We start from the raw sequence: 17,344 nt of genomic DNA on the forward strand, positions 1-17,344 counted from the left end.
CAGAAATTATCACTCATTTTTTTAGGTTATTTTACATTTACTTCTTTATTTCTACACCGATTCACTTCAAATTGATACTGGACCTCTCTTATGACAATACGGTCAATCTCAACCATGCATGGCCCCATTCCCAGCCCACATAGGCCACACCCACCAAAAATTTCCATTTACTATAATTTTTTCATTTCTACACGGATTCACTTCAAATTGATACTGAACTTTTGTTATGACATTAGGGTCAATCTCAACTATGCATGGCCCCAATCCCAACCCTGGGGCGCCCGCCCACATAGGCCACACCCACCAAAAAATTCCATTTACTATAATTTTTTCATTTCTACACGGATTCACTTCAAATTGATACTGAACTTCTCTTATGACATTAGGGTCAATCTCAACTATGCATGGCCCCATAACCAACCCTGGGGCCCCGCCCACATAGACCACACCCACCCAAAATTGCCTTTACTATAATTTCTTCATTTCTACACCGATTCACTTCAAATTGATATTGAACTTCTCTTATGACAATACAGTCAATCTCAACTATGCATGGCCCCATTACCAACCCTGGGGCGCCCCGCCCACATAGACCACACCCACCCAAAATTGCCTTTTACTATAATTTCTTCATTTCTACACCGATTCACTTCAAATTGATACTGAACCTCTCTTATGACAATACGGTAAATCTCAACTATGCATGGCCCCATTACCAACCCTGGGGCCCCGCCCACATAGACCACACCCACCCAAAATTGCCTTTTACTATAATTTCTTCTTTTCTACACCGATTCACTTCAAATTGATACTGAACTTCTCTTATGACAATACGGTCAATCTCAACTATGCATGGCACAATTACCAACCCTGGGGCGCCCTGCCCACATATGTCACACCCACCCAAAATTGCCTTTTACTATAACTTCTTCATTTCTACACCAATTCACTTCTAATTGATGATGAACTTCTCTTATGACAATACGGTCAATCTCAGCTATAAATGGCCCCATTACCAACCCTGGGGCACACCTAGGTCAAACATTCGGCCTGGGGATACGCGTCGGCCTCTGCCGCGCCATTTCTAGTTCAGTATTATTTTAGCAGCTCGTTTTTGTAGCGAATGTATTTTACGTAAGTGTGACTGTGTTGCTGAACACCATAATGCGCAACAATAATCCATAGTCGTTAATATATATGAGTTCTAAAATAGTTTTTTGTTTCATAGTTAATAAAATAGTTAACTCGTTTTAATAAGGCCAGTTTAAAGTTAAGTTTACGACATACACTGTTTATGTGAGATTGCCATGTAAGATGCTCATCAATCGTATTAGATATGGCTTTCTACACATTTGTACAAAGGCAATTCTTCTGACGACCGTATGTCTTCAATGTGCAACAGAGATCGATCTCAATTGGCCCCGCTACGTTCACGGCCGTTAATCACGGGCGCCACCGCCTTTTTGCGATGCATTAATGAATGAACCAATGCTACTTCCGATGAGGCGCGAAGGACCGGATATTATTAAATGTCATGGACAATGCTACAGAGTGCGTTAGTTTTTTTTATAAATAATTATTTTGCATTATTTTCAAAATCGGGCAATGTAGTGCGATTCAGCGAAGATTTGTTAACGCCGTAGAAAATGCCCATGTATGCATACATTCCCATTAAATTATAAGAAAAAAACAACACAATTACAAACTGGTAATTTACCAAGATCTGGAAGTGTCATCATTTGCAAAGTATTTCCTTATTAATAATGACACACAGACAAACTGAGTATTTGTTTCGTATTAGATAGGGCTTTCTACACATTTGTAAAGGCAATTCTTCTGACGACCGTACGACCGTATGCCTTCAATGTGCAACAGAGATTGATCTCAGTGCACCGCTAAGTTCACGGCCGTTAACCACGGGCGCTATCTCCTTTTATTTTCAAAATCGGGCAATGTAGTGCGATTCAGCGAAGATTTATGTACATAATCATATAATAACAACCCATTTGGAAACGTGATGACCTTTACAAGTCGTGACATGGTAAAGATTTTAACATAAATCGATGTATTTTACCTTTGTGACGAGCACATTTCCACCAACTGAAATCACCAGAAATATTGGCTTCTTGTCGATCTCAGATAATTTGGTGTTTTTTTTCCAAAAGAGATGGAGCCAATGCCAAGGAGGTGGCGCTAATGACAGGAGGTCGCGCCAATGCACTATTTTCGCTACTTTAATTTTCGATGCCGACCATACACTTTTTGTTTCGTATTCCAGGTTGAGTGTTCGATCTTGTTTCTTAATTCGATCATAATGCAATGTAATAAAAAAGTAGTCTACATTATTTTTAAGAAACATGTGTTGTTAAGAGATTTTTAAGATTTCTGTTATCGAATATACTACACAGCTTGAAAGAAGCTAGAGGTAATAAACAAACAGGAAACGATTAAAGCCGAAGCTTTAATTGTTTGCAGATATAAATAACAAAGAATGTCATAGGTGATAAGTTGGTTCCTTTTTCCTAGTTCCTTATTCCTTTTTCGAATGAGGAATAAGGAACTCTTCCTTATTCCTTATTCACGGGTAACATATTTGTTATAGGGTTTTAAAGAACAATAATGCAACAGTTTTGAAGTAAATCAAAATTAAATAACTCGAATACTTTTTTTTTATGTATTACGTTACATATTCATGTTTCTTCTTCGCGCTTGCATAGGTTTTCTTGTTTAAACCGAACCGATATTTCCTAATGCGAATACTAATTTCAAATCAACAAAACCTAAAGCATATACTATTATATTACATGTATGTGATAAAAAAACAATCTTGTTCATTTAAACATGTTTTGTTTTTATCTATATTCAGTTCATTATCCGAGGCTGAATACGGAAAAAGGAACCAGTTCCTTATTCCTTGTTTAAGCTGAATAAGGAACTGGCATTTTCTCACTTAAACATCAATGAAATTAATCCAAAATTAACCACATATAAATGAACATATTATTTATATATTGGTTGTAATGTAAAATTCTTATTGCAATACATTTCTACTAAGTTTTAAGTGATGTGTATCCGGTTCCTTATTCAGTGCGAATAAGGAATAAGGAACTGGTTCCTTATTCCTTATTCAAATCGAATAAGGAACTGGCATTTTCTGTCTATAAATTATAAGTCAAAACGAACCGACGAGACGAATAACGCAACGAAAATTATTGTAAATGTATGTCGAGTGTAACAAATATTAATTGCAGTACATTTCTACTTTGTTTTATTTAATAATAACATAGTTCCTTATTCGGTTTGAAAAAGGAATAAGGAACTGGTTCCTTATTCCTTATTCAAATCGAATAAGGAACTGGAATGTTCAGACTAAACAAAATATTAAAATAAACCAAACGGACCAATAAATGAATGAAAACTATTGTAAATGTAGGTTGGTATCAAAAAACATTAATTGCAGCACATCTCTATTAAGTTTCATTTAATGATAACATAGTTCCTTATTCGGATTGAAACAGGATTAACAATAAGAAACTGGTTCCTTACTCCATATTCAAATCGAATAAGGAACTGGCATTTTCCTACTATACAAAGTATTAAAATGAACCAAAGAGACCATTAAATCAATGAAAATCATTTTTAATGTAGGTTGGGTATAAAAAAAAACATTATTTGCAGTACATCTTTAATCAGTTTCGTTTAATGATAACATAGTTCCTTATTCGTATTGAAAAGGGAATAATGAACTGGTTGACGCATTAAAATCGCTTTGCATCCTTAATCATATCCCCCTGTAACTGTTTGGGTATAAGAACGGAATGAGATAGCAAAATGATGACTGGTATTCAGCTATCGGAATGTCTTCTCCAGAAGTTAGGGTCAGAAAAAAAACTTCAAGAACTGTATCATACATATAAAATAAAACATATCTAACATTAAAAATAGCCAATACTAACGAATATATAGCTGTGCAGTTCTATAATGACCCGAATTTAAATATCCGAAATTATGGCCTCTGAATAAGGAATTGGCGTAAAGGTAGTTCCTTATTCGGAAGCCTGTATTTCGGAAAATCACTTTCGGATATTTTAAATTTAAGATGTAGTGTAAGTTATTTAATCATGATTATGTTATATGGACGTATTCTGTCACATTTCTTTAAATAATATGATTATAGGTGCTACCTTATTTACTGGCAAAGGCTTTTAAAGTTTTTTTGATAACCATGTATTTTAAATAAATATATGGACATGATTGTGTTCAAAATATTATAATTGTTGCACTAATTAAGTAATGCATCCCAAAAAAAATCAATCTTAAAACGAGTTACATGTTCCTAGCTTAAAGATCTAGCATCTTATAATTTTTTTGTGTTTTCTAGCCGCAGGAATTTAAAGCTGGTTCGGTGACTGGTATAGTGGATGGGGTGTCTCCTAACTGGCTTAGTCACTGGGAGGTCTCTGTATTGATCCCTTAAGTGGGAGCATTCTTTAGATAACCCTAAATTACGAGTTACATGTTCCTAGCTTAAAGATCTAGCATCTTATAATTTTTTTGTGTTTTCTAGCCGCAGGAATTTAAAGCTGGTTCGGTGACTGGTATAGTGGATGGGGTGTCTCCTAACTGGCTTAGTCACTGGGAGGTCTCTGTATTGATCCCTTAAGTGGGAGCATTCTTTAGATAACCCTAAAGACATACTATGGTGTACCATTTGGGTTCAAAGACAAGAAGACCTACAAGGTAAAAAGAGAAATGTACGTTGAAGTACAATAATTGTACGTCGACATACAAATATAAAATACACTTCGAAGTATATATTTGTACGTAAATATTCTTAACAGCAAATCAAAACACTTTTCTCTTGAGCCGTTTTCCTTCATATTTATTCATAATAAATGTTTAAAATCTCTTTTTTAATTGAGGACAAAATAAATAAAAAATATCAGAATGGCAAAAAAAAAACAAAACACATAGAAGTTTCAAGTATTTTATGCATTGAAATAGATTATATACACATTTGAAGAAGATTCAATTGTTACCTTTTAAAAAATTATTCAGCATATTGTGAGTATTTATTGATCATGCGGGCAGAGTATCACGACCGTCCAGCGCATTTCTGTGTAGGAAATTCCCAACGGTAACCAAACAGTTACCAAACGATAATGGGATAATTATGTATAATAACCTCCCCGGTTGGTCGCTTTTTGTGATAACCATAATTTGCATAAGTCAGAGGTTAATTCCGCCACGCCAGGTCAACAAATACGCACACTCTTTATGAATTAGCGGTCGATAGTCGCATAATTTGTTATAAATTATAATAATAATAATGTTAAATGTCAAATATCTCTAAAAGCAATAGATGTAAGGTGTCTTCTGATTGGCTAACCTTCAAGGGTCGGTGAAAATTGTACATCGAAGTACATATCTCGTTGTACCTAGTAGGTCTTGTAGACTTTCGACGTCATGGTATGTCATATAGACACTAAGTACTGGTCCTACCCAGGAAACAGTTTGTTTCATCAAATGACTCAATTCAACTTAACAGCTTGCTAAAGCAGTTGCATTTAGCATACAGTACACTGATTTAACATAATCAAAATCATGTGATGTTTCAAATCAATTTTGATTGACAAATTTGACAGGATTATTTTTTAATCCAATAAGTTTTAGACTGTCAAATTACGCACACTACGTATTGAAAGCCATACCTGGAGCTTTCGTCCGAATACCACTGACTTCATCAACAGAATGATTTCTACTGTTGGGAAACGTTAACACCGCTAATTGTCTTCTTATTTATTATCAATGTATAATTATGTGTAACAGCATAAGAACATACTTGGTTTGCAATAAAAATATTTAATAAATACAGGTATCTTGCCGGTTTCTAATTTTCTTTCGCAAACTATTGTTGAATAGTTTAAATTTTGTCGCCACTAAAAAGCTAGCCATTTTGTAGCAATTCATAAATCACAGTCTAAACTGCATACACTTAGCTCTATAGTTACAATTTGAATGCAAATATAAGAATGCATCATGTTATATCATCCATATTTTTTTATTTAAACATTCAACTAACACAGTACATATATAAAAAGGTATGTGGTATTGTGTGGAGATACAAAACACTTCACATCATGTATTTGCACATATAATAATAGTTACAAAATAAGTAATACTAAAACACTGTCATCAACCTACAGTACAAGAATATTTACGTATATGAAATTACAAAGTGATGTTATTTTATTACCTTGTACAAAATTAAAAATGCTGGTTTTGTACTAGCCATAAAACATTTATCATGGATTAACAAGTAACACAAATTAATTAATTACACAATAGAATTGAAATAATATTAAATGCATTATGCATTTACTATACAGGCTATTTGCTACTGTTTAGAATTACGCTACTGTTTAGAACTACACTATCTTACTAAAAATGATCACAACAGGTACTTAGTGCTTTTACATACTTGTGGTACAGTAAGTTTTGTATTACTAGTTTGACATTTATTGGCAGACACTTGTCGATATACAGACTAAATATGGATGGGAACTTTCATATTTTTTCAGCATAATTGCCTTCAAATTGTTAATTTAACAACCCTTTGACATTGTTTGCACATCTGATCTTATTATGCCATAGCTGAATTTTGTTTATAGATAGACAAATATTGACTTTTCAAAGTTCTATAAAAGTTCACACATGTCCCATCCAAGTAAACCAACAGAACCCATATAGATCACCACAGATGATAACTGTGTGCATACATTGGGAATTTTGATAGTTCAGGAATCCCTCCTTGTTGATTTTTGTAAACCAAAACTGTCAGTTTTGCTGGATAAAATGGATTGTGTGATGCCCAGCTCTTGCCTTGGCAGAACAGCTTCTAAAAACGGGAAACCAACAAATATCTTAAAATTTGGTCAATAATGCAGACAATGTCTTGTTTTTTGTTTATTTCGAATCTGGAAGATTTTTTTTACGTAAGATTGTGGTTCGAAAATCCAACGGTATTGAATTTTGTGGTTTTAGGCCTAAACTTATTATAGTGATATGTAAACTTTCGGGATATCGGTAAAGTGCGAGCAGACGAGGCGTAAATACGTTAAAAATTAAAGCTTAAAAACTAAAATGTTCGATCTGAATATCTTTAAATTTTGTGAATAAATGTGTTTCTGATGGATAACAACGCCAACTTACCAGAATATTGCTCATGATCACAGGTAAAACTTCTTTCTGAGAATGAATAGAAAATGCGTCACGAATCCTGACAAATAAGCAGTAGGGTGTCGTTATTGAAATACCGCGAGAATACTGGAAGATTAGAGATGCCAACTATAATGTTAAAAACAAATATTTTTTTACCAAGCGTTTGTGATTGTTCAGGATAATAATAACAATAAGATATCGAAAAGATCAAAGCCATAAAATTCGAAAGAAATCTGAGATTCGGCAAAATATTTAAGACGGGTTATGTTGACTTAAATTGTGTTTGATGAAGACTGTCACTATATGTAGTGAACCAGTCTTCGGCTTATACCCACTGAAGATGAGTATTCAGGGGAGATAATTGAATAATGACTTAATTCTGGAACGGTTGCGAAGAAAAACAAATAATGCGAGAATATTTAGTGCGATTCGCTACACAATTATGATGTCATTGATATAATTTTTCCTGAGGTATGAATTTATATGTGATTTAGCATAAGTCAAAGTGTTTTTGATTTGTTCAAGGTCATAAATAGCATCGCGAAAATACATGTCGCGTAGCAAATTTTTTTGAGACGCATCCATATGTGGTATTCTTATGTAATTTTATGTCTAAATTTCCATATGTATGAACGGTCAACGCCCGCTTCGCGGGCTTTTGACCGTATTATATGTCACTATACACGCAGAAAACAAGTATTATGAAGAGGATAATTAGGAAATGGTATTGCCTTTCTAAAACATAAATTAAAATTAACCAAATAATATAAAATGTCGATGAAAATCATGGTTTATGTAGGTTCGAAGTTAAAAATATTTATTGCAATATATTTCTACCTGGTATTATTTAATAATAACACAGTTCCTTATTCAGTGCGAATAAGGAATACGGAACTGGTTACTTATTCCTTATTCAAATCGAATTAGGAGCTGGCTTTTTCATACTAAACAAACTATTAAAATGAACCAAAGAGACCAATAAATCAATGAAAATCATTGTAAATTGAGGTTGGGTATCAAAAACATTTATTGCAGTACATCACTGCCATGATTCATTTAATTATAACCTTGTTCCTTATTCGGATTGAAAAAGTAATATGGAACTGGTTCCTTTTTCCTTATTCAAATCGAATAAGGAACTGGAATGTTCTTTCTATAAATTATAAGTCTAAATGAACCATCGAGACGAATAACTCAAAGACATTTATTGAATATGTTGGACGGGTATAAAATTATTAATTGCAGTGAATTTCTACTTTGTTGAATTTAATTATAACATCGTTACTTATTCGATTTGAATAAGGAATAAGGAACTGGTTCCTTATTCCTTATTCAAATCGATTAAGCAACTGGTATTTTCTTACTAAACAAATAAAATAATGTGCATTAAGAGACGCATAAATCAAGGAAAATCACTGCATATGTAGGTTGGGAATAAAAATATGTATTTATTACAGTATTTGTTTTAGTATTCTTGTGTAATGATAACCTAGCGCCGTGTTCGCGGCTGAATAAGGAAAGCGTCACCAGTTGCAATATCTTAAGATATCACTTATAACCACCGAGAACAGTGCAATTGTGTCGATTATCACGACTTTTAATCGTGCGCCAATGTTGAAGGTGGCCGATGCAACGTAAGCATCATAAAGCGAGGAAACGCGCTTTCGGAGATAGAAAATCTATTGAAATAAAACCACCCAATTACATCTATGTAAGTTTTGGTGTTCAATTAAAAAAACAACAACAACGAAATACAGAAGAAATTCGATGAAACTTTCCAGTCTAATAGAGGCGACGTGGCCGATGCTTCCGGTTCAATCTCGCTTTATTGTGACATCAGTGACGTCTTCTTCCGGTGCAGTCTTTCTTTTATGGAGACGTGTTGAAATCATTTTGCATTCTAAATCATATCCCTTCGTAACAGTTTTCGTATGACAACGGAACATTACTAGATATTAATTAAAAAACATGTTTAGTTTTCAGCTATTATATAGTCTTGACCAAAGTTCAGGGTCAGATAAGACTTCAAGAACTGTACCAAAGATATAAGTAACAAATCTTACACACAAAATCGCCAATAATAACGAATATAAAGCTGTGCTATTATTAAATGATCCGAATTAAATTATTCTAAATTATGGCCTCTGAATAAGGAATTGGGCGTAAAGTTAGTTTGATATTCGGAAGCCTGTATTTCGGACGATAACTTTCGGATATGTTATATTTTAGATGGTGTGTGGGTTATTTAAGCCTGAATATGTTATATGGGCGTATTCTGTCAGATTTATTTTATATTATATGTGACGATACACGCTGAAAACAAGTATTATAAAGACGATAATAAGGAAATAGTATTGCCTTACTCAAACATAAATTGAAATTAACCAAATAATATTAAATGTCGATGAAAATCATAGTTAATGTAGGTTCGAAGTTAAAAATATTTAATTCAATATGTTTCTACCTAGTATTATTTAATAAAAACACAGTTCCTTATTCAGTGCGAAAAAGGAATAAGGAACTGGTTCCTTATTCCTTATTCAAATCGAATAAGGAACTGGCTTTTTCATACTGAACAAACTATTTAAATGAACCAAAGAGACCAATAAATCAATGAAAATCATTGTAAATTTAGGTTGGGTATCAAAAACATTAATTGCAGTACATCTCTACTATGTTTCATTTAATCATAACCTATTTCCTTATTCGGATTGAAAAGGGAATAAGGAACTGGTTCCTTATTCCTTATTCAAATCGAATAAAGAACTGCCATTTTCTTACACACACATACAAATAAAATGAACCAAAGAGATCAATATATCAATGAAAATCATTTTAAATGTAGGTTGGGTATTACAATCATGTATTGTAGTACATTTCTAAATAAATTTTTTCGTCATGATAACCAGTTTTTGTGGAAAAAGTAACCAGGTGCACTGTCTTCGGAACAAAAAGGTGTTGTTACCACCAAGACTAGTGTTATTTTGTCGTTTATCACAACCTTTAATCTGGTGGCAATTTTGAAGATCGCCGGTTGTACCGTTGGCATCCAAGATGAAGAAGACGCGTTTTCGGAGATAGAAAATATAATTTAATATAAGCACTCAAGTACAGCTGGTATACGCATTTGTTTTTTAATTAAAAAACAAAAAACAGAGGAATCTCTATGAAACTTTCCAGAGGCCAGTAAGTCGCTGCTTCCAGTGCAGTCTCGCCATTATGGTGACGTCAGTGACGTCGCACTGACGAGAACGCGGTCTGAAATATTCCACCAGCATTCGGTACGAATAAAGTCGAAAATGCTCCGATAAGATCGGCGAGGGACTGTTTACCAAAGAAGCCATCCATCACCGTTTTGTAAACCCCACAGTCAATAATCGTGTTTTGAGGTTAAAGGTCGCCGGATATATATCGTTGGTCCTAATGAGTGAGAAAACGCGTTTTCGCACTTAAACAAATTTTTAAAGAAAACACGCTTTTACAGCTAGTATGCGCACATGCGTTTGCATTATAGAATAAACAAGGGCTGTTTGTAAAACATGCATGCCCCCCATATGGGCTCTCCGTTGTAGTGACAGCCATTGTGTGAATATGTTTTTTGTCACTGTGACATTGACCTTTGACCTAGTGACCTGAAAATCAATAAGGGTCATCTGCCAGTCATGATCAATGTACCTATGAAGTTTCATGATCCTAGCCATAAGCGTTCTTGAGTTATCATCCGGAAACCATTTTTACTATTTCGGGTCACTGTGACCTTGACCTTTGACCTAGTGACCTGAAAATCAATAGAGGTCATCTGCGAGTCATGATCAATCTACCTATGAAGTTTCATGATCATAGCCATTAGCGTTCTTGAGTTATCATCCGGAAACCATTTTACTATTTCAGGTCACCATGACCTTGACCTTTGATATAGTGACCTGAAAATCAATAGGGGTCATTTGCCAGTCATTATCAATCTACCTACGAAGTTTCATGATCCTAGGCATGAGCGTTCTTGAGTTATCATCCGGAAACCATTTAACTATTTCGGGTCACTGTGACCTTGACCTTTGACCTAGTGACCTGAAAATCAATAGGGGTCATCTGCGAGGTATGATTAATCTACCTATCAAGTTTCATGATTCTGTCCCCAAGCGTTCTTGAGTTATCATCCGAAAACCATTTTACTATTTCGGGTCACTGTGACCTTGATCTTTGACCTAGTGACCTGAAAATCAATAGGGGTCATCTGCGAGTCATGATCAATATACCTATCACGTTTCATGATCCTAGGCCTAAGCGTTCTTGAGTTATCATCCGGAAACCATTTTACTATTTCGGGTCACTGTGACCTTGACCTTTGACCTTGTGACCTGAAAATTAAAAGGGGTCATCTGCGAGTCATGATCAATCTACCTATTAAGTTTCATGATCCTAGGCCTAAGCGTTCTTGAGTTATCATCCGGAAACCATTTTACTATTTCTGGTCACCGTGACCTTGACCTTTGACCTAGTGACCTCAAATTCAATAGGGGTCATCTGCGAGTCATAATCAATGTACCTATGAAGTTTCATGATTCTAGGCCCAAGCGTTCTTGAGTTATCATCCGGAAACCACCTGGTGGACGGACCGACCGACAGACCGACCGACAGACCGACAGACCGACATGTGCAAAGCAATATACCCCCTCTTCTTCGAAGGGGGGCATAAATATTGAGGCATCCCGATTAAACTTTAAAAATGTCCTTGAGGAACCTAAACCGCTGCTTCCGTTGCAGTATTGCTTTCATGTTGACGCATTGAAATCGCTTTGCATCTTTAATCATATCCCTTTGTAACTGTCTATGTATAAGAACGGAATGGGATAGCTAAAACATGACTAGTATTCAGCTATCGGATAGTCTTCTGCAGAAGTAAGGGTCAGAAAAAACTTCAAGAACTGTATCAGAGATTTAAATTTAAAAAATCTTACATAAAAATAGCCAATAATAACAAATATATAGCTGCGCTATTCTAGAATTATCCGAACTGAAATATCTGAAATTATGACCTCTAAATAAGGAATTGGCGTAAAGTTAGTTCGTTATTTAGAAGCCTGGACTTCGGACAATCACTTTCAGATATGTTCTATTTAATGTGGGTTATTAAAGCGTGAGAATGTTCTTTGACATTTCTACTGTATATTATATTTTGCGATAAGCGCTGAAAATAAGTATTATGAAGCCGATTGTAAGAGACTGGCCTTTTCATAATCAAACATAAATACAGAAACCCAACATTAATGAACGTCAATGTTAATCATGGTATATGTAATTTGGATTAAAAAAATACTCATTGCCGTACAATTCTACTTTGTTTATTAAAATGATAACCCAGTCCCCATTTTTTAATACTAAATAATGCACAAGTAACCAGTTGCTATAACTTAGAAAAAATATCGGTAGACCTGGTAATCAAATAGAAAAGCGCGATTTCTTCGCTTCCCGTGACCTTTTATCGCGCGCCAATGTTGTAAGTTGCCGGATATACCGTTTGCATCCAAGATCGAGAAAACGCGTTTCTAGTGATAGAACATTTGTTTAAATGCAAACACTCAATTACGGATTGTTAATGCATTTTTAAATGAAACTTTCCAGTCTAATAGAGGCACCCGGGGTCGCTGCTTAAGGTGCTGTCTCGCCTTGTCATTCATGTCTTACTGACGGCAACGTTGTCCTAAATATATCTGATGGTCCCCTAGTATATCGTTGGTCTGCACGAGCGAGAGATATTAATTAACATTTAAAGGGCTAATACAGTCAATTACACATTTTTTAAAGCCAGTACCTAATTCTACTGTAGCATAGATGTGAAATAAACTCATCTTTGTTTATTTGATTTTTAAATTGCACACCTCTTTTTTCTATCTTGTCCCCATGACATACTTAGTTGAGGGAACGACTTCCTACGCACTGCAATTAATAATTTTATACCCGTCCAACATATTGAATAATTTTCGTTTAGTTATTCGTCACGTTGGTTCATTTTGATTTATAATTTATAGAAAGAACCTTCCAGTTCCTTATTCGATTTTAATTAGGAATAAGGAACCAGTTCCTTATTCCTTATTCAAACTGAATAAGGAACTGGATAATCATCACTTAAAACTTAGTAGAAATGTATTGCAATTAGAATTTTACATATACAACCAATATATAAATAATATGTTCATGTATATGTGGTTAATATTGGATACATTGCATAGATGTTTAAGTAAGAAAATGCCAGTTCCTTATTCGATTTGAATAAGGAATAAGGAGCCAATTCCTTATTCCTTCTTCAATCCGAATAAGGAACTAGGTTATGTTTAAATGAAACATAGAGATGTACTGCAATTAATGTTTATGATACCAAACCTAAATTTACAGTGATTTTCATTGATTTATTGGCCTCTTTGGTTCATTTTAATAGTGTGTTTAGTATGAAAATGCAAGTTACTTATTCGATTTGAATAAGGAATAAGGAACCAGTTCCTTATTCTTTTTTTCAATCCGAATAAGGAACTAGGTTATCATAATATGAAACATATTAGAGATGTACTTCAATAAAATGTGTTTGATACCCAACCTTAATTTACAATGATTTTCATTGATTTATTGGTCTCTTTGGTTCATTTTAATAGTTTGTTTAGTATGAAAATGTCAGTTCCTCATTCGATTTGAATAAGGAATAAAAAACCAGTTCCATATTCCTTTTAAATCCGAATAAGAAACAAGGTTATCATTAAATGAAACATAGTAAGGATGTACCGCAATTAATGTTTTTGATACCCAATCTAAATTTACAATGATTTTCATTGATGTATTGGTCTCCTTGGTTCATTTTAATAGTTTGTTTAGTATGAAAACGCCAGTTCCTTATTCGGAACTATGCTATTATTAAATAAAACAAAGTAGAATTGTACTGCAATTACTATTTGTTACACCCGACATACATTTACAATAATTTTCGTTCAGTTATTCGTCTCGTTGGTTCATTTTGACTTATAATCTATAGAAAGAAAATTCCAGTTCCTTATTTGATTTGAATAAGGTATACGGAACCAGTTCCTTATTCCTTATTCACACTGAATAAGGAACTGGATAATCATCACTTAAAACTTAGTAGAAATGTTTTACAATTAGAATTTTACATATACAACCAATATCTAAATAATGTATGTTTATTTATATGTGGTTAATTTTGGATCAAATTCATTGGTGTTTAAGAAAGAAAACTGGTTCCTTTTTCCATATTCAGCCTCGAATAAGGAACTGGATTATAAATAAAAACAAACATGTTTAAATGTACAATATTGATTTTTATCACATACATGTAAAATAATAGTATATGCTTTAGGTTTTGTTGATTTGAAATTACTATTCGAATGAGAAAATATCGGTTCGGTTTTAACAATAAATCCTATGCAAGCGCGAAGAAGAAACATGAATATGTAACGTAATACATAAAGTAAATGTATTCGAGTTAGTTTGATTTGATTTACTTCAGAAATGTTTGCATTATTGTTCTTTTAAACCCTATAACAAATATGTTACGCGTGAATAAGGAACAGTTCCTTTTTCCTTATTAGAATAAGGGATAAGGAACTAGGAAAAAGGAACCAACTTATCACCCATTAGAATGTCATATGCTAGCCCATTTAAGATTCGTTTTTTGCCTTTTAGTTAATTAAGCAATTGCAAAAGGGGGCAACATATTTATGTTTGATATTTTCATATATACGTTTGAAAAATTCATATTTGTGTGCAATATTTCCACATGTATGTTGTACAATATATATATTGACTTACATTTATAAATGACAATTGAATACGAAATCTCTACCTACTCTTTTGTTTCTTGTTGAATACATACCAACCAATGACACTCTTCAAACTTGATTATGAGCACTTTTTTTGTGTATACATGCACTAAACATGTGACAGAAATCCTGGGATATCAATTACCCTAGTAAAAGTATTTGTTCTTTAAGCGTTAATGTTTACTAAATGTCAGAACTTGTATTAGGTAACCATACAGTTACTCAAATTTAATAAAATTGTCAATGCTCCATATTAAACACATATTTTCTTTACCCCATAGTTCGTGTCCCTATTGTTGTTGCTCGTATACGGTAGTTGCACTCGTCGTCAAAATATCGTATTAAATACGAAGTCGCACTAAAAACACTATCAAAATGTAATCCTATGTTTACTTAGTTTCAATTTATAATTCCTGTGATCTGATAACGATATTTATACTTACATACACTTAAAAAAGTGTTTTATCCCTTTATCAAGTATATAAAAATTAAAAAATCATAATAAGTCTTTACTTTCCAAAAGGTTAGAAAAACATGCGTTAATCCAAACTATAAAAACGCAATGAGGTGAAAAAAAATCAACCAATTTGTTATTCTTTTTAAATGTTTTTACATGTATGTTAAATTTTAAATGATTTATTAGTTACATAACACAATTGTCATGTTTAAAATCGCACCAACATTAAATACATTTATCAAAGTTATATAAGTTTTAAAGTTATTTTCTTTTCACTTTTGATTGCACATTTAATCAGATTTCACTACTTTCTTTAATATATTTGTTTACGAATTTTCACATTTAAATAGTAGATATGATTTTTTAGTAGGTATACAATGTTTAACACTTACCCTCTGGCTTAAAATGAAAATAACACGTGCGGCTCTAACGCACCAATCAAAACTACCGCATTGTACATATTCGTCACGCATACAATTGCAATTTGTTCTCTTTTTATTGGATTAAGTTTTATACATTCACCTATCAAAAAACGCATAATTAGTATAAACCATGTTCTTTTTTACATTAATGCACCGCATACATGCTACTTCAAGAACGTTATATTCCTTTTGACAATTCAACTGCAAAATACAAAAACACACACTTGAATACCTTATATAAAACTGATATTATAGATCTAAATGTTTAGGAACGAAATTGCATTACATTGCCGATATTGACGAATTTATCATCACAAATTAAACACGTATAATGAGGCTCCAATACTCGCAATTACACAAAGTACCAAGTTATATGATATGTTCTCACTGGCTCGATGTTAGGGGCTTTTGTACAGCCATTCAAGTCCTATGTCGTCATAGCACACTCTGATTACGTCATTGCCGTCGCGTGTTTGGAGTCGCCGAAAGTTACCATTCCCGAGTGTTTTATTAATGCTTCTCAAATAAACTTGATATTGGTTATCTACGTATTCCCCGTGAAAGAAATCAACCTGATGACAGAAATATGACTTCGTTATGATGAGAGATGGTGATTGTATCTCTTGCCCATCAGACAACTTGATCATTGTTTCAACAAATGGGTTGCTTTCTACGTGCTCTTGAAAAAGGACAGAGAAATAGCTCTTGTTGTACGCACGACTGACTGTAATAAAGTCATTAAACGATGGTGCGAGTTTAATTGATATATTTCCAATGTTCAGCTGCCATATATCGCCTAGAGCTTGTTGTATGAGAACAAGAATACGTTCGAGGTTTTCTTCAAGTGTTGATTTGTATAGACGTGCGACGAAATATTTGATACCGACTAAGCTTTTATCGTTCACTACTTTGAACAAATCAAGCTGCCATTCGCTAAGTCCGTGTCGCAAAAGATCTTGTCCATTTACACTATCTAATAATCCTATTACCTCGTCAGACACAACGACGTCTAATGGGTCCAGTTTAATTAAAACTGAAAATGTATGTCCAACGAAAATAGAAGGAAATTCACATGTGTTGCTCCGTCTGAGTTGACCTTTGGGACACAAAAGTGGACGACAGTCATCCTGAAAAAAATCTTCGTTTAATTTGCAATAATAATTTGCCGGCTAAACTTGAATCAAATTTCATTATAGTGTTATGCTCAATACTGTTTAGAAGTTTACGAAATGTGTTTAGTTTCCTTAAATCAGTAATGTAAACACAGAACATACGATGACCAATATTTACTAAATATATATGTTTATGTGATTATATTTACATGTACCAAACTATCGTTGGAAGAAACAACGGCTTTTTATAAAAAAATATTATATAAAATATAAATGTTATATAAATTAAAAATAAATAATACAAAA

This window comes from Dreissena polymorpha, chromosome 4 (assembly GCF_020536995.1).
Source record: "Dreissena polymorpha isolate Duluth1 chromosome 4, UMN_Dpol_1.0, whole genome shotgun sequence".
In the NCBI taxonomy this organism is placed as follows: domain Eukaryota; kingdom Metazoa; phylum Mollusca; class Bivalvia; order Myida; family Dreissenidae; genus Dreissena; species Dreissena polymorpha.